Raw genomic sequence first — 26,796 nt, forward strand, 5'->3', positions numbered from 1 at the left:
TAAAAATAAAACCTCTTATGCCATTTATAACGCTTTAAAATCGCCTCCTTGTATAAATCTCACAATATCTGAGATGACTGAAGGAAAATATTTGTGTGGATGGGGGTAAATTTATGATCTGAAAGGCCTTGGGATTAATTTTCTTGATGAAACCTTTGGGAATGAATGTGTCTGGGAGTAAATGATGAGATTTTAAAAGTATTACACTCCTCACCGAGAGTGTTGACCATCAATAACCACCTGGCAGGTCTGGAGGTCCTCGTCTGCTGTTGGCTCACCGCAATCCTCACGGTACACAGACCACACGTAAACGACACGCTCAGTGCATGACTTATAGGCCCATAGGAAAGCTGAAGTACTCTGGCTAATATTCCTCAATTTACATTTATATAAATATTAGTACCAATTCAGGATGTCAGGCTTTACTGTACGAATAAATCAAGATTAAGCAAGTGGGCTGCTGGTCTCTCAGGCTTTACCACCATCTCAAGACTGATGTGAGGAACAGGGTCTTCCTGGCCTGAGTCTGACATATGAAGGCTTTGCTCTATACATTAATAATGATGTATAATTCAAACAGCTCTAATTGGACCACTGGATGGATCCATATATCCCATTAACTGTGATTTTGATAAATTAACTAGCATATCATGAAAATAATTAATTTGAACACATTTAAAGTCCTAATATCTTCATCTAACCCATGTAAAAGTGCAAAGCGATTTTTAAAATCGTTCTGAAGTAAATCATTTCGGGTTTCTGTGATGCATTCCTTCGAGACAGTGCTCACAATGCATTATACACAAGTCGCTGTTACAGACACTTAAATCTGTGATCAATATTTAATCCTGCAATAATGAAAAAGGATTCCTCGGCAAGAAGTGCTTGGACGCGGGTCTGAGATGTCACTACGCTGAATGGTGAAACAAATGACACTTACACTAAAGTAAACGCAGCAAATCTCTGCAGAAAATATTGGAATATGTTTGGGGAAAAACAGACTGAATAATTTCAGATCACGTTGGATTTTGAGTCCAATCCTGAAGAAAAATCTTGCAAAAAATAAATAAATGGCAAAAGAAAACAATTACACACACACAAACAATGAAACAAGAAACAGAGGCCATATGTGCTCTCCAACAGGAAAAGGAAACGCATAAGGAAGCATACGGACGCAGAACTGCCCTTGTGATAAATGGGGTGCAGTAAAACTTTACATTGTACTATTTGTCTTTGGAATATTCCATGACAGAGACGATCCCAGACTTCACTGAGTAAGAGCTTGTTTCTTCTCCCTTTCGTCTGCAAATAAACTTCGAATTCACAATGTGTCTGTACAGTAAGTCAGCTGTGAATGGTTTGTCAGCACTTGCATTGCCTTGTCTGTTTTCTGATTGCTTTATGAGGAATCAGATGCACGTCGGGACGCTACAGCTGTATATCGCGACTACAATTTCTCTTTAGAGGCGGATTAAAATCCAGAGGCTCCAGACGTGGATCACTGGATCATGAAAAGCACCCATGACTACAATAAAAACAAGCTGTACTAAGCAGTTCTGTGTGTGAGGTTTTACATAGTTTGATAGGGACGATTGTAGATTAAAACTAGATTTTTGAGTGGTGAATGCTTGCAAGCTCAAGTGAAAATTGTAAGTTTGATAACTCAATAAGTAACATGATTTAGGTATAGCATAAACAGTGCAGTTAAACACTTTCAAATCTCTAAGCCTAAGTATGAGCCTTAGCAAGCACCACTAATAAACCTTTTTGCAATTAAAGGCATAGTTCGCCCCATAGGCGCCGTTTCTGTATGTGCTCGGTGGCTCGAGCACCCACGGAAAAGGTCAAGCAACCACAGAAAAACACAAGATATTCTCCATTCATTTTAGCCAAAAAACAATAACAATTGCATCTTTCAGACACGACTTTCATCTCGTTTTTATAGTTCATTTGAGGCAGTTTCTATGGCGTTATTTTAATGACAGTTGTCGAGAGCACATTATTGTAACGCAAGACTGCATCCATGTAACAAATCTCTCTGTTCGCAGGCAGATTTCTTTCATTCTAGCACAAAACTGGATGCACATTTTCAAATATAGTGGTCCCATGGCTCTGCTCTAGATCAGATTCAATGTGTGTGCTCGCAAACTTTGTACTGTGCACTCGTGAATCTCTATTCTTTCTCTATAATTCTCTTTTCACCTGGATATAACGTTGCCAGCAGCTTTCAACCACCAGACTTTAACGATTGACTGATGAAATAACACAGTGTGCCTTTAAATTGTAAAGAAATTATGGATTCACCTTTGTTTCATGGGATAGCATTTTAAACTGATGTTAGTCAGTAAGTTCTCAAGTTATTTTATTATTTAATAGTTATTTTTGAGTTAAGTGCTTATTGTAAATAGGTATTTATTGAATTTTATTTAGTGAAACGCTACTGATCATCCAAAATAGGCTATATATAGGCGACTCACAACAACACTCATGGATAGAATGTGCTTTTGTTTGGTTGGTAGGCCTAATTTATTTGCAGTCCGTGCGTTTCTCTTCATGTTACACGAATACCTTTTGTGTAGGCTAATTCATTCATCAAGTGCACCATAGAATGGAAAAAAACTACAGTAACCTAGGGCTGGGCGATATATCGCATGCGATTGTCACGCGCATTTCCTCAGTAAAGCCGGTTCCCTGATTACCGCTAAATCGCCATCACCTGAGCCGTAGTTCACTGACAAGCTACGCAATATCGCGTTCATTATCGAAGGCGATTCATCTGTGATAATGAACGCGATATTGCGTAGCTTGTCAGTGATTTACGGTTCTGTCTATTAAATGGCGCTCCATTTGAAAGCAGGTGATGGCGATTTTGCGGTAATCAGGGAACCGTCTTTACTGACGAAATGCATGTGACAATCGCATGCGATATATCGCCCAGCCCTATAGTAACCTACTCTTGGGGGTTGGGGGTTGTATGGAGTGTGGGCACCGGCAGAAACAAAAATCGGCGCCTATGGTTCACCCAAAAATAAAAATTTGCTGGTAATTTGCTCACCCTCAATCTGTGCAAGAAACTGAACATTATTTACAACATTATTACCAGTAATCCACAGCCTTTGCAAATGGTCCTGATTGCATTCACAGCAGTCTGGAACGTGAGCTTCTTGTCACATAATGACATATGCGCAGGAGCTCAAACGTTGAGTATATGTGAAAAGTCAATCTTCCCGAATGAGACTGCGCATGCAAACGTAAACTGAACCTTTTATATAGGTTGAGGCATCCAGGATAAGCACAAGTAAGTACCACTTTGATGAACAATATAACATGTGCGTCCTCTCTTTCTGTTGTAAACAAACAGTGACAGCTCATGTGCGAGTTTGCTCCCATGCATACATGTCAACAAGAATCCATGAACGCTTCATAAGACTTCAATGAATCGTCAGGAACCATGGGTATTAATTTATGCTTTTTTGACTCTCAAAGTAACGGTTGCCATTGACTTGCATTGTATGAATCACCAAGGACCACAGTTTCAGCTAAAAACTTCTTTACTGCTCTACTGAAGAAAAAAAGACACCTACATCTTGACTGGCCTGAGGGTAAGTAAACTAACAGCAAATTTAAATTTTTGGGTGAATTATCCATTTGAAATTCAATTAATATTCTATTGGAACATAAATCCTCAATTAATTCTTAAATTATTATCACTCAAACTAAGAAACAGAAATGTGCCTATGAAATAATCCAAAATAAGCATTCATTTAAAACTAAATTAAGCATTAACATAAGCACTGATTTAAAAATGATTTCCATGCATTTCAGAGATCCTCTTTGATCTGAACCCCTGATACAGAAAAAGAGAAACAAGCCGTAGAGAGGAGAAGAGGTGAAGATCAGTGCATCTGGACCTCTTGGTAGACAGTCATGGAGTGAAAGATCATCTTAACACGGTACATTCCAAAAAGCACATATGGAAGGAGTTTAGGAGAAGACTGTTGAGGTCACAGGAACATCACAAGAAATGCATGGGATCTCTCCAGATTACAGATGAACGGACTGCTCATGGGCCAACATATTGCCAAGTAAACTAACAAACAGATTGAGGAGATGTGGCAGAACTGCCATTAGAATGACAGGAAGAGAAGTGGCATGTTTAAACAGAAGGAAATGAAGCACCTGCCAGATGTCCCAGCACCCATTAGCAGCTAGAGGTGCAGATGTCAGTGGCCTATGGCTCTCAGAAGACCATCACCCTGACTGACCCCTGCACCCTACACACTAAGAAAGCAAGTACACAGGAGTCAGGAGGGAGCAGACAGTCTTGACAGGTACACTTCACCTGGGCGACTTCTTTGTGAGTCAAACCAAACATATCAGGTGGTTTTGCTTAGATGCTAAAACTGATTGCTAGAAGTCCAAGAGAGTTTAAGAACAAACTAAAAAAAGCAGATTTTTGCACTTTCTGAAGAAAAAAGTTATTCCACAATTCTAGGCTGTTGTTTGTAGTTGCTATACTGGTTAATTTCTAGTTTGTTCACTTATAAAAGTACTTAGGGTAAATGGTTTGATCACATTCCTACATATAAGAAATAGAAAACAATATTTGGGAGAACATATTGATTAATGTGACAAGTCTACTTTTGAGGCATAAAATAAGTCGGAAATTACCTTCTGTTATGTGCTGAGCATGTGTATTTATGTGATGTGCTTCAAAGCACCAAAACTCATTTGTTCAATTATAAATCTGGAGCTGTGGCTGAAACAAACTGTTTTCTGTGAGACTGTGGAGGACATCTTAAACCGAAGGTATAAAAGGTTTGTTGTTTGTAGGCACTGAAGGACCACTGCCTCAAATTTCAAGTTCTATTGATTCGACACAGTTGTGCTCTCCTCTGAAGTCATCTGAGAGTTGTATTCTTCTCTCTTTTTTTTTTTTTTTTTCCACTGCTATACATCAATAACAGATTTACTCACAAACAGCTTTAAAAATTAATGTATGTAGCTTGAAAGACTGAAAATATAGGCTAGGCCTATTTGTTTGTTTAAAAACATTAGAGAAGAGATGCTAATACATACACACACACACACAAACAAATGTTTCGCCAGCAAACCGTATGGTCTGTAAACATCTTTCAGGAGTTGTATCCTCAGCAGGCCTTCAGGATATACCTCTATAGCCACCGTAGTGTAGATATGTGTGTAATGTCCCTGTTTCCATAGCAACCCCATTTTAACATTCACTATAATACGCAGCTGACATCCATTCACACAATGCAACAATATATCTCCACAAAAGAGGCAAAGCAACAGCAAAACACAAGACCTGAACCTTTCAAATCTACACCACATGAATGTATAAGTCCACATAAATATATTAAATACATAAAATAGACAGAGTTTTTGTTGAATATGAAATGTAGAGGTGGTTGGTATGACCAAAGTATCATATATTTCACATTTTTCTAACAGTATATATCCTGATTAAGTTATGTTTGGTGGAAATTCAGCCCAATAATGTTGTATATATATTTTTAAAAATCACATTTTTTGATAACCATGTAATATGATTTTCTTTTCTTTTTTAATATGGATTTTGTTGTATTATAACATGGCATCATATACATATTATTTAATAATTTGAGTTAAATCAACTGAAAACAGTAATACACTATAAATATAACTCTTTTGAGTCCCATCTGAAAAGCAGATATGTGAATTTTTGGAAATAAACGGTTTTATCCACCCCTACTGATTTTTACCATCACACTGCCAAATCCTGCAATATTATGTCATGAACAAAATAAACAATCATCTTAAACAAGATGCTAAAATATGCAATACAAGACTAGGCTAATGCAAAATTCAACAGAACAAGTTTTCCGCAAAGGCAGTAAATATCTCGTCAGGACAGGCCTGTGTGTCAAACATGCAGAGGTTTAATTGCAGCCTTGATGAAGTTGTGCATTTATCACTCAATGACGACATGACACCGCAGTGATAACCATAAACACGGGATATCAATTAGCTGCTGTTAACACTGTTTTAATTATTCCTTCATCTGAAAAAGTCAGGCAATAATCAAATTTGGGCTTGTAAATGAATTTCAAAGTGCTGTAATTGAAGCACTCTTTTCCCCTCAAATGAACGTACACATGTAGGCGTAGGAATTTAGTTTAAAGAGCAAATCAAAAAATGGATGTAGGGTCTTGTTTACCTGTGGTAATGGATTGCGTGAATTTTCACCACCACAAATGATGAGAGAAAGCAACAACTTTAGGATTATTTTATTAACCAATAAGTGCAATGTTATTTGAAAAAACATGCTTATATAATGCATTGTTTTATTATTTATTTTTTCCCTGGCCTGAGGTCCACTTATAATGTTATTAAAGTTTTTTTTTTGCACCACAAATGCATCATAATTATTTTTTTCCTAACAACCTGTCTGACCTTTAGAATGAAATACTCAGTGCTGTGGCTTTAAGAAGCATCCATTCACATGTGAAATATGCAACAGAGCCACCAACACACACTGCAGGCTTTCTGTAAGGTCTATTATAGTTTTTAACTGCACAGCCTCTTTGTGAAGTGCATCACTGTGGCAAGTTCACAAAAAATCTACATTTCAAATGTGCCAAACTGCTAAGATCAGACTGAAATGATCAAGGACTTTATTAAAGGGAAAGTTCAGTCAAAAAGGAATATTCTGACATCATTTATTTACATGAATTTCTTTCTTCCGTGCAACGAAAAAAAACATTTACGGAATGTTTTACTTTTTTGTCCATACAATGAAAGTCAACAGGGTCCAAAACAATATAAACCCTTAAAAAATCTTCTTTTGTATTTCAGAGAAGAAAGAAATTTGTGCATGCTTGGAACAACATAAAGGTGAGCAAATGATGACAGAATTTTTATTTTTGGGTGAATTATCCATTTAAATATGGCTTCATGATATGCTGATTGACTACTGCACTGTACTATAAAGAAGCATTAGCAAAATGCCATACTTTATATTGCTGTAAATTTTGATGAGATTCATTTTATGTAAACTTGGCATCAATACAAAAACAACCTTAATATTATATAACAACTTAAAACATTAAGCCATTAAAAGCCAATATATATGACGCTTTGTATATATTAATATACACCTTTGTAAGCAACATTAAAGGTGCTAAAGAGGATGTTTTGTTTTATACATTTTTGCAATATTACTTGAAACTGTCTTTACTAACTGATAAAAGACTATTTATTAGGTGCACTGAAAGGAATAATATTAATATACATCATCATCTGTGCACGAGGTAGGGCCTTAAAAACATCAGCCAATCGTTTACGCGATCATTGCATAAACGATTGGCCTTCTGGCTGGTCAATCAGTGCCGTGACGTTCCTTGTGAGAGACGTACGCGCTCCAGTAACTTTCCACACTCCACAGGTGCCGCATGCAATGTTTTTGTCAGGAGACAGGAGTAACAACTGCAGATTATGAGTTACCTGCGGTGAGTCCGACATAATGAATCCACTAACACGACACAGTGAATGCTGGTGGTAAACACTCGTGCTCCAATACTCGTGCACGAGTTTTGGGAGGCGTTCCCTCGAAAGGAAGGGGGGTTGTTCTTACGAATGCGCTCATTTCAAAAACTCAGTAACAGTCTTTGGTTTCTCAGTCTAAAAAAAAAATCCCCTTTAGCACCTTTAAAGGGATAGTTCACACAAAAATGAAAATTATTCCATGATTTACTCACCCTCAAGCCTAGGTGTATATGACTATCTTCTTTCAGACGAACACAATCTGAGATATATTTAAAAATATATTGGCTCTTCAAAGCTTTAATGAAGGGGGCGTGTTTTGAAGCCAAAAATAAATGCATCCATCCATCATAAATATAATCCACACGGCTCCAGGGGGTTAATAAAGGCCTTCTGAAGTGAAGCAATGGGTTTTTGTAAGAAAAACATCCATATTTAAAACTTTATAAAGTAAAATAACTAGCTTCCGCCAGAAGACCGTACGCATATTCCACAAGTCGAATTGCACCAAAAGCATTGTATGATGCAGGATGTAGGAGTATTGTAAGCTTAAACACCTCTCGCCGGTTCAAACAAATAGGGCTGTGCAACAAACTGAATCTCCTTTTCTCTTATATCCAAAACCTCCAACATTTCTCTTTCAAATTTCTCATTTTAGACTTTTAATTCGTGACTGGTGTTTTGTTTTGATCTATCCTCTGAGCTTCCACCTTCGTCAGTATGTCATGCGTCAGGTCAGAGGTTATTCTTCTGCAGCAAAAAGATGTGTATGGCTGTCTGCTAGTTATTGTACTTTATAAAGTTTAAAATATGGATATTTTTCTTACAAAAACCATAGCTTTGCTTCAGAAGGCCTTTATTGACACCCTGGAGCTGTATGGATTATTTTTTATGATGGATGGATGCTTTTTTTTTTTTTTTTCTAGGCTTCAAAACAGGCTCCCTGTTCACTACCATTAAATATCTTGGCTCTCTTATTTTTTAAATATATCTCTGATTGTGTTCATCTGAAAGAAGATACACCTAGGATGACTTGAGTGTGAGTAAATCATGGGATAATTTTCATTTTTGGGTGAACTATTCCTTTAATACATATATTATGTGTAGTTACGACGTCTACCAGCAGAGGCTATGCCAACCAGTCAAACCTTGACCCTTTGTGTGTGACACATAAATACTGAAACTCAAGCTGCCAAATATTATGGAGGAAGACATGAAAAAGTGTATACACAGCAATTTTCACAGGCTCCAGTGACATTACAGTTTGATTTTATTATGACAGCTGGAGGGAAGATGAATTCTGTGTCTGCAGACAGTATTATTGACACCAAACAATAATCAACTTGCCACAAAGTCTTAAAGGTGCCCTAGAATTAAATATTGAATTTATATTGGCATAGTTGAATAACAAGAGTTCAATACATGGAAAAGACATACACTGAGTTTCCATTGTTTCCTCCTTCTTATATAAATCTAATTTGTTTAAAAGACCTCCGAAGAACAGGCGAATCTCAACATAACACTGACTGTTACATAACAGTCGGGGTTTACGCCCCCAATATTTGCATATGCCAGCCCATGATCGAGGCATTACACAAGGGCAGAACGTCTGGATCTGTGCACAGCTGAATCATCAGACTAGGTAAGCAAGCAAGAACAACAGCGAAAAATGGCAGATGGAGCAATAATAACTGACATGATCCATGATAACATGATATTTTTAGTGATATTTGTGAATTGTCTTTCTAAATGTTTCGTAAGCATGTTGCTAATGTACTGTTAAATGTGGTTAAAGTTACCATCGTTTCTTACTGTATTCACGGAGACAAGAGCCGTCGCTATTTTCATTTTTAAACACTTGCAGTCTGTATAATTCATAAACACAACTTCATTCTTTATAAATCTCTCCAACAGTGTAATGTTAGCTTTAGCCACGCAGCATAGCCTCAAACTCATTCAGAATCAAAAGTAATACATCCAAATAAATACAATATTCACATAATCCGATCCATGCACGCAGTATGCATGACGAACATCTTGTAAAGATCCATTTTGAGGGTTATATTAGCTGTGTGAACTTTGTGTTTGCTGTTTAAGGCAAGCGCAAGCTCCGGGGCGGGGGAGTACAAGATTTAAAGGGGCCGCAACCTATATATCGGTGCATAGTTAATGATGCCCCAAAATAGGCAGTTAAAAAAGGGAATTAAAAAAAATATTTTGAGCTGAAACTTCCCAGACACATTCAGGGGACACCTTAGACTTATATTACATCTTTTAAAAAGAAGTTCTAGGGCACCTTTAATGGCACAGGATGAAAAAAAAAGAAAAAAAAAAAAAGAATATCCATCACAGATTACCCATCATTATCTAAAGCCAAATTAAAGATTTCCACATAAAATGTAGGTGTGTTTAAAATAGCCATTATGTGCATTCATAATTGCTGGACCTACACATTATCAATTCAGCACTAGGAAGTTTGGTACTTGTTTCAAGGTGCATTGTGGGATGTAATACTACCACCTGAAGATGATTTTATTGTCCATTCTGTGTTTGGATCTTTTCACTGCAGGACAGAGGAAGTGGTCAGATAACCTCTGCCCTCCGCTACAGCTTCATCCACTGGGTCTTTGCTGGGGAATGCTGGGATACTGCACTCATCTATTATTAATATGGTAATGAGAGTGAACCGGTGACAAGCCGGGCAGTTTTTATCAGTCTTGGGGTCGGTTTGGTCCCTCTGTTGGAAGAAGTGCGCTCACCCACCCGGGAGTGCAGTCAACACCAGAGAAATACACAACGAACAACAACAAAACTTACACTATCTGTCTACCACAGTGAACCGCTGGAAGTGTTTTAATACTCCATGTGGACACTCCTAAACATACCGTAGTCATGGATGAATCCATGCAAGAGAGAGAGAAGCTGAACATGGCAAGTGTCGTCTGGAGTGAAGGGTTCTGTAGCAAACAGGTGTTGCAGTAATAATACTTGTCACAAAGACAATTTCAGTCAAACCTAATGAGTTGTGAACCCAGGGGATTGTTCACATCAGAGAAGCACACGGCAGTGTGCTCAACCTGCAGCCTTTACAATCAGGTTGAATCGGAATGCTGCTTGTTTTAAAAATATTTTAGACTGTTAGTTTAAAGCCAAATATTACAGTAACATATGATTTATCTATATAATAAAATAAATCTGTCAATATACAGTATATATGGAAATTAGGTGTTGTTGATTTGGTTCCAAAATCAACATAGAAAATGGACCATTTCTGGGAAAACACTACTGTTCAAAAGTTTAGGGTCATTAAGATTTAAAAAAAAAATAAGAAAGAAAAAGAAGATATTAATACTTTTATTCATGAGGATGCATAAAATTGATTAAAAGTGACAGTAAAGAAATTCTGTCAAATAAACGCCATTCTTTTGAACGTTCTATTCATTAAAGAATCCTGGAAAAACATGTATCTCAAAAATTCTGCTTTGCCATCACAGGAATCGATTACATATACATATATATATATATATATTAAAATAGAAATTATTAATTGTAATAATATTTCACAATATTACAGTTTTTACTATATTTTTGATCAAATAAATGTAGCCTTGGTGAGAATAAGACTTCTGAACAGTAGTGTAATTTTGAGTAAATAATGTGTAAAATAAGAGTTCATTGTATTATGTATTATATATTTATCTGCAATATATCAGCCATTTCGAGACAAATATTTTTTTTTATTATTGTACTATACAGTATTTGTGTTTCCGATTGAGATAAACACAGACAAACGAGAAAAGGCCTGCAACCCATCAGTGTCAGGACATGCTATTAGACTCATGCACAAAATATTAATGAATGTAAAACGCTTCACTTATTGACCGAGGCAGGCAAAACTACAGGCGCAAAAGGTCACACAGCTTACATGAGAGGGAAAAATACAGAAGAGGAACATGAAAATGCACTTTATAAATCAAAAGCCTCTAATGGCATTCTAATTTAGGAGAGAGCCCTCAATGGAAGTTGATAGAATTTGGCATGTCATTTTAGCCCCGGCCGCACTTTTCCTTTAATCAAGTAGCACGAAACGGAGAGATGGGGAGGGGGAAACAAGGAAAAGAAAGAGAACGAAAGATTGAGCGATTGAGTATGCGACGCGAGTTTGTGTGCCTGTGTACGAGGAAAAGAGAGAGAGAGGTTGCAGCTGGCTGCTTTACGCCACGACGTTCAAGCATGACTGACCTATTTCATCAGGTCTGTCAAAACCTTGCACTGATACATGTTGACAACATTTAATCTTAAAAATTGAAAGAAATGAATTAATATGCAAATTCCATCAGCTTTGTAATAAAAATGTCCTTGAAAAAAACAGAGAACACCACCCCAGAGGAACGGTGCGAATTATCCGAGCTCCGTTGTTCCTCAAGTTAGTCGGAGGTACACAAGTCCACCAGGAAATCAGCGCGGATCTGACTTGGAAATAATTATGATGGAGAAACAAAGCCCTAGCAGGTTGAATAAATGGAACGGCATGGGGAAAAAAAGAGGCAGGCTGCTTTGTTATTCACTTTGAATTAATAGGATTACTTTGAGATCCATATACACCTAAAATCAACACCTCACTATCAATGCTCACAGAACGAGAGGTTGGGGTGGGGGTGGGGGGGAGCTTCCCGCATTACAAATTCAAGTAACAGTGGGACACTACAGGGAAAAACAGCGGCGTTTCCTCATTCTTCATGAGACGGAACAATTCTACGGGGACGGAATCTTACAAGACAAAGATTAGCCGTCCAAAAGGAGCAGGTGGCTAGCATGAGCTCTCCTGTGGAATTAACTGAACTATGGGGCCTAATTATCTGTGGAGAGAGCGTGGCGAGGAGAGAAACTTCACTGTTTGAAGGACAAATGATTAATTAAAAAGAACAGCTCACCTCCGCTCTGATCTTTGGACAAAACAACATGCATGAAACCTCCGTCAGAACAAAACCTCTAACTTGAGAATGGCAGATGACCAACAGCCAAAGACTGCAGGGCTAAAATAGGACAATCTGCTGATTTTATGCACAGTTCAACTAAAAATGAAATTCTGTATCGAGACTTTGGGCATTACTTACATGTTTCTACATACAGTACGTTCACTCAATCGTACATTTGGTTGTTCACACACAGTGCATTCATTTGTGAATTTGTTTGTTTGTTCTTTCTTGTTTACATTATCGACAGCATGCACTAAATTAACATTCAGTTTAGAAGAGCTTGAACTAATCAAATAAAATTGCAAATGAAAAAAAAATAAATAAACCCCTGAAATTTTGTATCAAGGTTTGTTCATTTGAACATAGGCTACCATTTAAAAGTTTGGGGTCAGTAACTTTTTTTAAAAAGAAATTAATACTATTATTCTGCATGGATGTATTAAATTGATCAAAAGTGACAGTAAAGACATTTATAATGTTACAAAAGAATAATTACAAATATATGCTGCTTTAAACTTGCTATTCATCAGATAATCCACAAAAATATTGAATTGAATTTCTTTATTATTGTATGCATACAACTTTCATTGTAACTGCCAATGAAATTTCACATGCAAATTCAACACTAGATGCAATTAATACATTATTAAAATAAATTAATAAAAATATTTATATTTATAATCAATGAAGACATACTTAAAGGATTAGTCCACTTTCAAATAAAATTTTACTCACCCCCATGTCCCCCAATATGGAAGGCAGAATGGCAGAACCACTTGCAAGGCGATCATTTGTGTTCATAAAGCATATAAAGTTGTATTTTTTTTAGAAAATGACCGATCATTTTGCTAGATAAGGCCCTTATTTCTCGTCTGGTATCGTTTAAAGTCCTTTGAAGCTGCACTGAAACTGTAATTTTGACCTTCAACAGTGGAGGCCATTGAAGTCAACTATAAGGAGAAAATCCTGGAATGTTTTCATCAAAAACCATTTTTTTTCGACTGAAGAAAGAAAGACATATACATCTTGGATGACATGGGGGTGAGTAAATTATCAGGAAATTTTCAATTCAGTTGTCAAAAGTACCGACTTCGGTTCCAATTTCATTTTCTGTACAACATGACGTCACATTGTTCAGGCCCCGCCTACGACTGCTGACAGACTGCCGAATTAGCATAGTTTTTTCCCTGAGTGAGTTGTACACAGTCTGCCATTGTCTCAACGGTGGAGCAGCTGTAGCAACAAGAATGTCCCGTAAGCGATTGAGGTGTTTTGTAGTTAAATGTAAGAGTGAACATAACAATCTTCATTTACTCCTGACATCTGAAGACAAAGATTAGTTTTGTTTTTGCGGCACATATCTAATATACACATGCAATTTCTGCCACTGCCGTTTACGTTCACAGACATAACCGATTGTGAACTTTGTGTGTTTTTGACAACCTTGTGTGTATTTGACAGTTTAAACACAATAGGACATGAAAGAGATGTTAGTTTAATACTCACGAGATATGTCGTCTGAAAGTCAGCTTTCTGTGCATGTGCTTTAGATACGTGTTGTCAGAAAATGCTAAATTAGAACTAAATTGATATAGCTGTAAAACGCATGCAAATAATAAACATTTATGATGAAGAAGAACTGCAATGTCTGTGAGCGTGATCGCGATATAGATGATAATCTGTTAGTATTTCGAAGAGTATCCGATGCAGGCCGGAGCTGAAGGAAGTGATTTCCTGGAAAGGGGGTGGGGAGCAGCAGCTCATTTGCATTTAAAGACACATGCACAAAAACAGCATGTTTTGCATGCACTCAAAAAATGGGTATTTACAACATGGTATAATAAATGAGGTATTTTGAGCTGAAAGTTCACGGACACATTCTGGGGACAAAAGTCAATAGGGTCCATGTTTGATTTCTCCATTCATTCATTCTTACATTATATAGAGTAAGTGAACGAATAAGAGTAAGATTTCAGATAAACACATCAATACAAATAATATCAATGGGTTGATCCTCAAAGTTTTGTGAACAATTTCTTTGGTTCAGAAAACACAAGTAGTATATGACTATATGAAGAGCCACAAAGTTTTACTTAACTCATTTGAAACAAGACTCTTTCTTTCTGGCATCTCTATCGTCACCTCTTACCTTTTAGCAGGGTTTAGTCAACGCCACATGCAACAGAAACTCTCTATCCTCTTCCCTCTTTCTCCACTCACCAGCATTCCTAACAGATCAGAATGGGCTGTAAAATCATGAAAAATGTGCAGTCCTTACGGGGCAGCGCTCGCACACATATATGTCCACCCAGACATTCATCACTCGGCAGGTATTGTCAGTGAAAGTTTAATTGCATAAACACTCCGTTACTGTCCTGTCATATTTCTTGTCAGGCTGGATTCTCTCTCTGGGTTCACTATCGCACAAAACTATAATTGAATTGCTAGCGAATCGCACCGGTGCCAAGGGGAGTGCGGCTTTATGAATAGAATTTGTTTTCTATCAGCAAGTCTGACAAATTGTGTCACGAGGAGGCGCGGGCCCGATAATTTCCCCCGTTTATTGGGCAAAGACCTGTTAGCTGCTCGCCCCTTATCTCTGCAGCGTTGTAAGGCCCTACTAAACAAACGTGTATATATATTTGAAATTTGGCAATGAAAGCATTTCACTTCTGCATTGGGGGTGATGTCTAAACGCCACAGAAAACTGTGAAAAAAGAGCATTTTGTTGTTCATCCACTCATCAGAGACATGGACTTCGGGGTCAAGTGGACTGGATAATCTGTGTTCAGAGGATAAACACTTCATATATAGAGTGATGCACACGGGGTGTCAGGATCACACTGAACAATTAAGATTCCCATCAAAATGTAAAACCATTCTCGAAAATTAAAACTGTAATACCTTGTAACATATTATGCCTGATTTAAGAATATAGATTGCATTCTTGCAGTGCATGATGGACCAAAATGACACACACACACTGAAGCTGAATTTTCAGCATCATTACTCCAGTCTTCAGTGTCACATGATCCTTCAGAAATCATTTTAATATGCCGATTTGCTGCTCAAGAAACATTTCTGATTATTAATGTTGAAAACAATTGTGCGGCTAAATAAATTTGTGGAAACTATGAAACTTTTTTTTTCAGGATTCTTTGATGAAGAAATGTTCAAACAAACAGCATTTATTGAAATAGATTTTATTTGTAAGATTATAAATATCTTTACTGTCACATTTTTATCAACTTAATGCATCCTTGCTTAATAAAAGTTTAAAATTTCTTTAAAAAAATCTTACTGACCTCAAAATTTTGAACAGTAGTATACATTTGTAACTTTGTTTAATTATTTATGTTCATTCAAATGTTTGTTGGTTCATCTGTTTGTCCGTCCGTCCGTCCATCATATTTACTTTACTTACACAAAATGCTTTTCCATTTGAGGAAATGTTTTCCAAATGGAGGTTTTGTCACATTTAATTCACTTCTGAGGATAATTTAATATGAAAATGTGAAAAAAAAGCCCAATAAAAACATAGCAATTACTAGCAATATTTGCTTATACTGCAAAAGTAAACATACCCAACGTGTTTATGGAGCTGTTGTGTAGCATTTAGCACATATTCTCCAAATGATGCAGGCTCGAGTCTCTTCACTATGTTACTAATCTAATAAGTACATAAAAGTCGAAGGTAAACCTAGGTATGCTTTTGCTACTTCAAAAACATTCGTAGCCAAAACCCATCGCAGCCAAACAAACAAATCTGACCGGTCCAAAACAAGAACTTCAGCCCACTAACACAAACCAAACCAAACCAAACACACATGCCTGACTATGTACTACAAACACAAAATCCATAAAACACATAAAACAAAAGATGATCTCGGGGTTCAGTCCTAACTGCCCTCTCATCCTGTAGGAGCCGAGCTCAAATTGGGCTTTTCCTGTGTGAAAGCGCCAAGCAGCTTTACGGAAAGACTTTCCCACCGCGCGACTCGCCGCGCACTCACTGCCTGGGAACGGAGGCGTAATGCTCGCCGCCTACTCCTCTCGCCTGATAAAAAGCCCTTTCTGACAACCTTATCAGCCAAATAAGCTTAAATAAAACTGGCTTCTAATAGTCTGGAGACCGCTTGATCCCGCCTTTGTCTTTCAAAGCTCCGAAGCCTTCCTCCTCCAGTGATCTTGCGCTTTCCTCGTGACAGAATTCTCAATCTTTTAGGCCGGCTAAGCTGTCATTAGTTTCTTTGTTCCTCTCGTAGGATTGTTTTGCATGTTTCTGTATGGTTTGATACTGAAGGGCTCATGATGGCTGAAGCACTATAGACATTTGAAAAGCTTGATAATGCCCTTTAATAATAGCTGAGATGAGAGGCATCAGCATGTGACTCCTCTGTCCTCGGTGCCGTCACTGAGAATAAAAGAGCCCCAGAATGCAGAAGTACGCCACAAGCGAAATATGATGCCATGAACTCAATTCATTAAAACTAGGGCTGATGATCGATTAACTGGATGATATGCCAATCGATTCATCACATATATATGAATGAAGATAATTGAAAGACATTACATGATTGTGACAGACAAAGCACTGAACAGACGTTACAACAAAAGGCTTTAGAAGTCATTATATTGTCTCATGCAAAAGTGGCATGTTTACAAGATTCCATGTCAAGTTAATTTTAAAAGTTTTTTAACACGTTAATGTGTTATAGTGTCGGCTCTAGGTAAAGTGAAAACATAAAAATGCGTTCAATCCAGATCAAATCAAATAAATGATACATAAGTCCATTAAAACAAACATAAAACAAAAAGGTAACTAATGAGATGACTAATTTTCATATTGCTATAAAAATGTTTTGAAAATAAGCATGAAAGGCACTTTGGACTAAAGAAGATTTGAATTATGTTGTTTGATGTCATTAGTCACTTAATATGACACATCTAACAACCTTTAAGAAAACTAAAACTAAACAATAATAAAATGAAAAGAAAACAGGTAGCAGAAGTCCCAGTTTTTTCCACAGAGCTTTTTGTTGTATAGCTTGATACCTGATCACTTTCTTCTGTAGAACACAAATGAGATGTTTTGAAGAATGTTCAAACTGATCAAAAAGGAGAGTATTTAAAGTCTTCTGAAGTTATATGATAGATTACTTTCATTACTATGATTACTATGATAGATTACATTTCAAACTCCAAACTCCTTTTGTGTTCCACTGCATTTTCCCACTTACCTTTAAGTGAGTTTTTAGACAAGAGAAAAGGACGAATAAAGATCAACACACTTCCTCTGAGCATTTCGTCCTCATAAAGACTGTCCAGGATTGATGGGCATTTCTAAATCAAGTTATGTTCTAGCAAGAGTCTTAATTTAAGGCTAAACTTAGGGCTTGGGATAAATGAACACATCAGATGATTAAAAACATTTGTCTTAGCAAGCAGGCCAGTCCAGTTATTTATGGTGGCTAGTTCATCACGACGCCCAGCTCTGAGCTTTTGACAGTGAATCTATCTGATGAAGCGATAGCGATAGGCACTTTCATAATTACGGAGTAAGTTATGACGTTTTCCCTCAAGCACGCAAAATTAACAAGCATTATGTCTTTAACTTACAACTAGCAGGATCGTTACGGCACCAGTGCTGTAAAAGCTACAGAGCTGCCTACAAGTGCACTACACTTACACAGGAGATATACAATGTGACACAAAGTTAATGTACACTAGGCTGAGGCAAAAATGCCTCCAAAAGAGACAAAAATTTCAAATGTAGAGGAATGCGGTGCATTTTTTTTTTCAATGCAAAAAGAGATTTTCTTTTAAAGAATTTTCTGTTTAAGGACTACAACAAATGGCTCATAGGAACTACAACATGCTTCTTCCTGGGTTAATGACATCACTAACTCTAAAATGTACATAAACCCTGCCCCCGAGAACATGCAAAAAAGGGGTGAGGCCATGTTGAGCTGCTTTAGAGAAGAGGAAGAGTTGTTGTAGTAGAGTGTTGTTACCATGCCGTCATTTTACGCCGGACTGCTTCACAAACGAAGGTCAATTCAACGCTGGGTTTGCACAAAAGATTAACATGACGGCACATGATAGTCGATGAGTTGAATCAACTCCACAGCAACTACATAAATTTATCCACTAACTATTCAGAAACGTCCAGATGCATTCTAAAAGTTGTAACTTCTTCCTGAGTCTCTCCTTCAGTGTCCCACTCCGGTTTACTGACAATCGTCATTTTGGCTGCGTGAGATTCTCCAGCTTTGTTGTTGCTGGGCAACTGAAGCATGAGCTGTTAAAGCTCCGCCCTTTTTTGGAAAGCAGGCCGGGAGCAGCAGCTCATTTGCATTTAAAGGGACACACACAAAAACCTTGTGTTTTTGCTTATACCCAAATCGGGGCAAATTTGACAAGCTATAAAATATGATCTGTGGGGTATTTTGAGCTGAAACTTCACAAACACATTCTGGGGACACCAGAGACTTATATTATATATTGTAAAAGAGCATTATAGGTCCCCTTTACATTTTTTTTTTTAAATCACTTTATTATTTTTTGAACTCCAGTCTTGAATCTGCATCATTCATTTCAGCAATATCACTGTGCCCCAGATCTGACCATCTACAAACCAACAGATTTGTTTATAATTACCAAACAAACAAACATAGATTTCTTCATATTATGTCATTATCTTGACAAAAAAAAAAGGCAGTTGAAGACAGAGTGTGTGTGTGTTTCATATGTCTGTGACTCATCCTGTAGGATTCCCATGAGTCAAAAAACAACAACAGTAACACACATTGGACGGAGCTCAACACACCATCTCCTGCTCATCTCCACAGCAGCTATGGCAAAAAAAAAAAAAAAAAAAAAAAAAACCCATCTGCCATCTGTGATTGGAGACCGCCACTGAAAAAATCTCTGAATCTGCGTCCCAGTCATGCCTCACGTAATAGACGCTACTGGAAAACAAATACTCACAGTAGCCACCTGCACTGCCGTTAGTATTTACAGCTGAGACGAGGAGACAACCTGAGTGTCTGATTTGGCCTGATTCGGTCTATAGATAAGACGACAAAACATCACAGCAGACACTCATGTTTGTTTTAATTAAATGCACTACTTCTCTGACAGAAACGCAGATGGACAAAAGAATCGGATTTGCATTCTTAATCAAAACGAGGCGTGCGACAGAATAAACAGATCTGACGCTTTGCGGGAAAACAAACTCAAGCTGTGGCTGTGCTTTAATTGTCAGAAAATGCATCTATAGTATAGCTGAAGTCCTGAAACTTATTCTTCCTCTCTGTGTTCATTACATAGCAGGCCATTTTGTGTATCTGCAGATGTGTGGTTCTGAAACCTGCTCTGTTTGGATGGAGGCCAGACGGGATGTTTTGGCTGGGCAGTATTAAAGTGTAAGCATAAGATCTCTGAGCTCCTGTGGCTCTAGACAGATCAGACACGAGCAGCTTGAGTTAAACACTAGCCCTGTTCCAAACCCTACGAGTGTCACTGCTGCTTACTGTCTACATAGGCAGCATTTTCTTAATGAATTGCAACTGATTTTAATTGCTTGCGAAGCAACTCCATTAAAATCATGTGACATGCACATCTACAGCCTCAAACACTCTATTCAGATATGCAGATTGTTAAAGTGCATTAATGTGTTACGCTGTTAGTCAACCTTAAGGGGGCGATAGAGTTTCCTTCGTATTATAGCTAATTCTAGCATCTTGCTAAACTCAAAACAGGGTTTTTACTAATGCAATATATAACATGAACTAACTTGAAGTTGTTAAAATATCATTTTGAAATGTATCGTAAAGAATTTCCAATCATTTAATAAACACACACACATACAAAAAAAACAAACAAAAACAAAGAAAAAACAAAAACAGCACAATAGCATTTGTTGATGAATCATGCACAATAAGAGCATAAAAAACTCTAATGAATTTAAATCCACATTTGTCACATGATGCAAGAGACAAATTATATTAGGCATTCTTCCTAGCCTTGCTCGGGAAGCAGACACACTCTGTTAGTTTAAATCTAGACTAAAAACACATCTTTTAACCTGGCATACACATAAAATATCGCATTTCTATAATTCACATCCGTTATAGGATTGTTTGGCTGCATAAATTAGGTCAAACTGAACTGAGAACACTTCCTATAAAACCCGATGTACTTACACTTTTACATCATAAGAAGAATAGCATCTATGCTATAGATGTATTAGTCTCTCTGTTTATCCCGAGGTTACCGTAGTCAGCTGTTTACCGCTCCATATCCAGATCAGATGGTGGACTTTCACCTAGACACGACCACAATGCAGCCCTGAATGTCAGCAGAGATCCTGTCAACTGAACAATCCCCTGTGAAGGCCTCATCAATACGACTACCATCGGCACAGATCCTCAGCAAAGACCACAAGAACCAGACAAGTCCTCTGCACAGACCTATGACCAGCTTCTCCATACTGGCGTGATGAATATGATCTTCAAGCAAAAGGAACTGGATGAAATATTTAAAAGCTACCGATCCACAATCTGATTTCTGACTTGTGATGCAACCTGAATCATAATCGCACCGTGTTTGTTGGTTGGCCAGAGGAGAACTGGTGCTCTGACTGAGCTTGTTTCTCCCATGTTTTTTTCTCCATTCTGTCACTTGCTGGAGTTTGGGTTTCTTGCCACTATTACCTCTGGCGTGCTTAGATTGGAAAACTTAATATTCAACATTAATTATTATTGATTTGACAGCAGTGACACTATTGGACGAGAATTGAACTGAGCAGGAGGATGACGTCACTGTTTTTCTGCAGAACCGCTTTATAGATGAAATTAACCAATTTAATAATTGATGATCTTTACAATGACACTATTTTCTTTTAGAGCTGCTGTAGAGCCAAAATGAACCGTTCGCATCACTGAATCTTTTTCCTGTTGTCACTGTATTCAAATTTGTATTATATATAGCGCTATATAAATAAAGATGACTTGACTTAATTTAATGGTTCTTATACTGTACAAACTGTATATTCTATCCTCTAACCATACCCCTAAACACAACCCTCACAGAAAACTTTCTCCATTCTTACATTTTCAAAAAACATAATTTAGTATGATTTATAAGCTGTTTTCCTTGAGGGTTTACACACACACACACACACACACACGCACACACGCACACACCCCTATTGCCTCTCTGAAGGGTGAAGGAGTGGGGCTCTGGAAGTGAGATGAATTGAAGAAATGTCAGATGGGTTCAAACGTGACCCCATTGGCTGGGTCAGCCCGAATAAAATCAATATGTTTGAGCCGCAGACCTCAGGAACTTCAGATTTCAATTAAAACTCTTCCAATAGTTTTGGTCATGTGATCACTCCTGACCCCATTGATATCCCATTTTCTGAGAACCCAGGTGTTTGTGTGACTACGTGGACTACATTTTAACAGGTCTAGCATCATTTGTTTGCAAATGCCACTTGGTTTGATATTGCAATGACATTCATACATTTCTAAGAGCAACTTGAGTTTCCAAATATGCATTGCATGAAGAATCAAAAAGCCATAATAGTGTATACTACCTCCCACACACATACAAAATCTAAACTACGTAAGTATCTAAAACTGTGTTTGAAACCAACGAGAAACACAATGCTTCACAGGTATGTTAGGCTAATGTGTCCTGTCCATGAGCACTAATCCCATTATTTGTATTCTGAGCCAGTGCTAACTGCTTGTGTGACCCCAACTCTTCTCAAGGACACTCTATATGTGCCAAACACCTACAATGGAGCGGGATTTACCTGGGAGAATTCTGGGTAATGCAGACCACAGAATCCCCTAATGACCCAGACAGTGGACAGCAGCCGTTGAGGTCAGCGACCTCGGCTAGATGCCTCTGGTGTCCTGAGAGCCCTGCAGCTGAATTAAACTCAACACATTTCACAGCAGAACAAGTGTGTGTGAAAAATAATCATTATATAACTATGGTGTTATATATATATATGGATAAATAGAACTAGAAAAAATTTAAAGCTACAGGATATTGCATTATTTTTTTTAATTTTGATGGCATTTTGAGACCTGTGCAAAACTGTCCATAGAGATTTCATGCCTTCAAATACAGACCACTAATATCTCATCAAAGACAGTATTTTATACAGTAAATATTTTAATATGTCAAGAATCATTCATTCAAATTAAAGCTGAAGGCTTGACTGTGAGTGAATGTAAGTGTGCAAAATTACCACTAGTAAAAAAAATAAATGAATAATAATAATAATAATAATAATAATAATAATAATAATAATAATAATAATAATAAAAACATACCAGTTAACAACTAGCAAAAAATATTTGGGTAGCAAATTAACCTCCAGTGGCTGGATTGAAGCCAATTCCTTCATCTGACAGCATTTCTTTTTAAATATGTTTTTGTGTACAGTAGAGTGTATGTATGCATCAAAAGCAGCTGTGCATGTGAATGTGCGTGGCTGTGATGGAGGTTTTACTCTGGTCTGACAGGGGTAGATTCAGAGGCCTTGTGGAAAAGAGCTCTATTTGCATTTCAAATGTCACCCGCAGCAGCAGACACCTGTTAAAGGCTAGAGGAGAATCCACACAAATCAAAGGTCTGACCCTGCGGGAGAGTTCGGATCACCCTGCCCATAGGCGACTGCTGCTCTGGACGCCCTGAGACGCCCACTGCAGCCCTGCGCTGGGACGATACGCTCCTCACACAATATTCTCAGTCTATCATCTTCACATGCAGCACTGCCAAAGGTTAATTTTTAAATTTTTTTTCCCCCTTTATTTATTGTATCTTATTCTTTTTATCAATGTTTAATGCCACATCTCTTGTTTCATGTATGTATGTTGGCATACATTATACTATTTTTTTTGAATGCCAAATCTGTCTGTCAAATGTAAATTATTACTGTTTATGTCTTCAGGAAAATAGTTTTTTTTTTCCTTTAAATATAAAATTAGATTATCTACTACTGCTAATATACTAATAATCAAAATAAATAAATAACAATAATGAAGACTGAAATATGACGTGAAGAATACACACGTATTTCCTATGTTAGCCACTAGATGAATGGAAAATATATTAAAGAAAGACGAAAGAATCGTTCCTTTAAAACTGTAGCTAAAAGCAGTGCGGCGAGTGATGTGCTGTCTGCGCCGAAGCTGATTGGACAGATGTCACAGGCACACGCGTCTGTTTCCAAATTCATCTCATTGCAAATGAAGCTTGAATCATTTTCTTTTATTAATGCACAAACGGGAGGCTTCTTTTCACGCTCATCAAAAGCCTCTTGTTGACAAACAGCAGGATTACGATCTTCAAGAAAAATACCGCCGTGTTTACTGCTTTATTGCCGGCGTGTCATGCCCTTGAGAGGGAGAGAGATGGAGCCAGTGATGAAGGAAAACACGCTCTCCCCTCTGCACTGCCAGATATTTAAAATAGGCTGTTGATAACACAATTTACTCTGCAGGTTGAGCAGATGAAAAAAAGTGACATCATAGGCAGAAATGGGGGGCGGGAGTGTAGAGGCAGGACATATGAGGGAGGTGACAGGAGGTGAAACGCTTGACTCCACCTTAAACACAGCTCAACCTACCATTCGTTCAGAGAGAAAGAAAAACAAGAAGGAGAACAAGAGGGAGACTTTGTGTCCAAAGAAGGACTACAATACCTGGAGAAAGAACTATTAGCATTCCCATTCACATCAATGGCAGTGGCTTGGCTGGCACACAGCTTTTACATCAAAGACAGAGGACAGGGAAATGGGAAGGGGGGGAAAAAAGCTGAAAGAATTGTCACTGACAAAACATCTAAAAATATAATGAAAAGTTTGCAGTTTGTTTGCATAAACACTCAGTTACAATTACATTGTAAAACAAACAAACAAACAAACCAAAACTTAAAAACATTTTATCTCAAGATGGTGTAGTCGCGATATTTACCAGCAGGGGCTAACTGTCTCATGCTAACCAGACAAATCTTGACCCATTGGGCACATTTGGCACATATCCCTGAGATGGAAGGGAAAATTATTTTCTTAATATTTTTATAACCAAGAGTTTAAATCCCCCAATCAGAGCTTTTCTGTTAATTTTCTACCGAACGTTTTACTTAATCTTTGCAATCCGGCACTGTGAAAGCGCTGCTAATGTTCTGAAAACGTAGACAAACAAGTAAGCTGGAGTTTATCGATCTCCATTGAGATACTCTGCTTAAATGAAAGTGTCATTCAGTCAGTCTGCGTTCTGTCACGAGCCGCTTGAGATGTTTTCTGTGACTAAATCTGTGATCAAAGATTCTAAGTGATGAACTGTAATAAATCCAAACATGGATTTGGCATATGTTGTTTGCGATTGTGGTTGCTGAATTTGCTGTTGTTGTCATTTGGAATGTTTGGAATTACTATTAGGCATTTCACTGTTTTACCAGTTTTCATAATGTAGAGAGTGCATTCATTTAAACGATAGCCTATAAATCAGGAAACTAAGTGAGATAAAATAAACCATGACATTCTCTTGATCTGTGCTTATGTGAAAATGCAATAATTCTGATGTAATGTAAAAATAAATTAAGCATATGACAACAATCATTGCGATAATAATATTGAGCAAAATGATAATTATTATCAGTTTAACCATTATGCAGCATGACAAAAAATTGAAAAAGTTTTCATTGACTAAAACTAGACTAAAATGCCCAGACATTTTTAGTCAACTAAAACGTAACTAAATAAAAACAGGACAAGGTTGACTAAATATGACAAAACTAAGACTATAAGACTAAATAAATAAAAAAAATTACTGACAAAATTAACACTACTTATAAAACACTGGTGTTCTCTCTCAAAACTATTGAGTTCCCCTGAAAAATGCAATTGCACTGAAATATAGTTTTTCTTCCAACCTCATATTATTTCCATCATAAAAGTTTTGTGAACAAACGCAAAAGTTTTTCGTGGAATGCAACATTTGAAAACTCAACTCGTTTTTTTTTTATCATCACCATGTCCTTTTAAGGTCTCCATGCAACACAAAGCAAATTAAAGCAGTCTATACCAACAAGCTCACAATTTATGTGATTGATTTAATGATTTTAATCCTGTTTTATCTAGTTATCGCATCATGCTGCCTAACTGGGTGTAAAACGCACTTTTATCATTAAAAATAAGCCCCACAAACTTGTTGTACAGTAGGTGTCTCCGGTCCTCATCATTTATAAACGAAGCTCTGGTGTTAGAAGACAGACCGCGGTGCCCTTTATCTGATTGTAAAGCACATATTTAATGATTCAGTGTATACATAAATAAATCTCAGCGTCAGACCAACCGCCTAAACCATTAAAGACCCTCTCGCTCACTCCCGCCAAGAAATTAACACTCAAACACACACACACACTTTGAGTCTGCCAGTGTGAAATTTCTGCCTGGCTAGAAAAAAGAAAAAGAAAACGCCACGAAAAGGACAAAACCACAAATGTGGAACTTCAATTAATTTAAAGCTCCAATCAGCAAAGAATAAATCCTTGGCAGATCTAATTACTGAAGCTCTCGGAAGACCCGGGCCGACCAGCCAATCTCCCTCATGTTTGAACAGCTTGATGAACTCGGGGACTGATGGATATCAAGTCATTTTGTTTAATTTATAAATGGATTTTCCCCTAATACTTAAATTATCATCAGTACAACACAATGAAAATGGGAACATTTGGAAGGCAAAGTCTATAAGAGCCCTGAAAGGAATTCCAATGAGGAATGTCACCTCTTTTCATCCCTGCTATACAATTCGTCTAATTAAATTCGGGAGCAGGGTAAGCCTGTGTTACAGTGCTGCCGTCACACGGGCCGCCCCTGGAGAGTTTGGGCCAAGAGGAAGACACTCATAAGGCATATCATGTCACACATGCCATTAACACATACTTTTGGCATCTTAAAGAGATAGTTCACCCAAAAAAGAAAATTACCCCATGATTTACTCACCCTCAAGCCATCCTTGCTGGATATGACATTCTTCTTTCAGACAAATACAATCAGAGTTATATTAAATAATGTCCAGGCTAACCCATGCTTTATAATGGGAGTGGATGGTGGCCCAAACTCTAAAGACAGAAAAAATGCACCCATACATTATAAAAGAAGTCCACACGGCTCCAGAGGGGTTAATAAAAGTCTTCTGAAGCAAAGCGATGCATTTGTGTAAGAAAAATATCAGTATTTAAAACT

At 37.5% G+C, this 26,796-nt stretch overlaps 1 protein-coding gene across 1 annotated transcript in view; it reads right to left on the reverse strand.

Annotated features, from left to right (window-relative positions):
* The window catches only part of LOC137006704 (neuronal PAS domain-containing protein 3), a 352,288-nt gene that overhangs the window by 22,053 nt on the left and 303,439 nt on the right, over nucleotides 1-26,796 (reverse strand). The window lies entirely within an intron of this gene.

This window comes from Chanodichthys erythropterus, chromosome 18 (genome assembly GCF_024489055.1).
Source record: "Chanodichthys erythropterus isolate Z2021 chromosome 18, ASM2448905v1, whole genome shotgun sequence".
Lineage (NCBI taxonomy): Eukaryota > Metazoa > Chordata > Actinopteri > Cypriniformes > Xenocyprididae > Chanodichthys > Chanodichthys erythropterus.